This window comes from Galeopterus variegatus, unplaced genomic scaffold, assembly GCF_000696425.1.
Source record: "Galeopterus variegatus unplaced genomic scaffold, G_variegatus-3.0.2 Scaffold15368, whole genome shotgun sequence".
In the NCBI taxonomy this organism is placed as follows: domain Eukaryota; kingdom Metazoa; phylum Chordata; class Mammalia; order Dermoptera; family Cynocephalidae; genus Galeopterus; species Galeopterus variegatus.
In genome coordinates, this window is record NW_007741479.1 from 935 (window position 1) to 1,264 (window position 330).

Here is a 330-nt window from a genome sequence, read left to right on the forward strand (position 1 = left end):
ACCCCAGAAAGCCCTGATCTCTTCATTTCAAAATGGAATGATAGGAATATGTGATCTCTTACAATACTAAAATGCTTAGCAGAATGCCAAGCATATAATAAATGCTTAGTGTATTCTGAACCATTTTCTTCTGAAAATGTCAGTCTAAATTCCTAAGCCGCTGATTTATGATCAGGAAATTTAGGCACTGGAATTATCTGAATTTCCTCCTTTCTTCTCTTTTTTGTTTAATCTTTTTGAGGTACTTATATTACAAACTGATGAACTGGATTCTATGAAAAGCACATTAGTAAAGCCTTCTTCTACAATGGATTTCAATTGGAATAATAA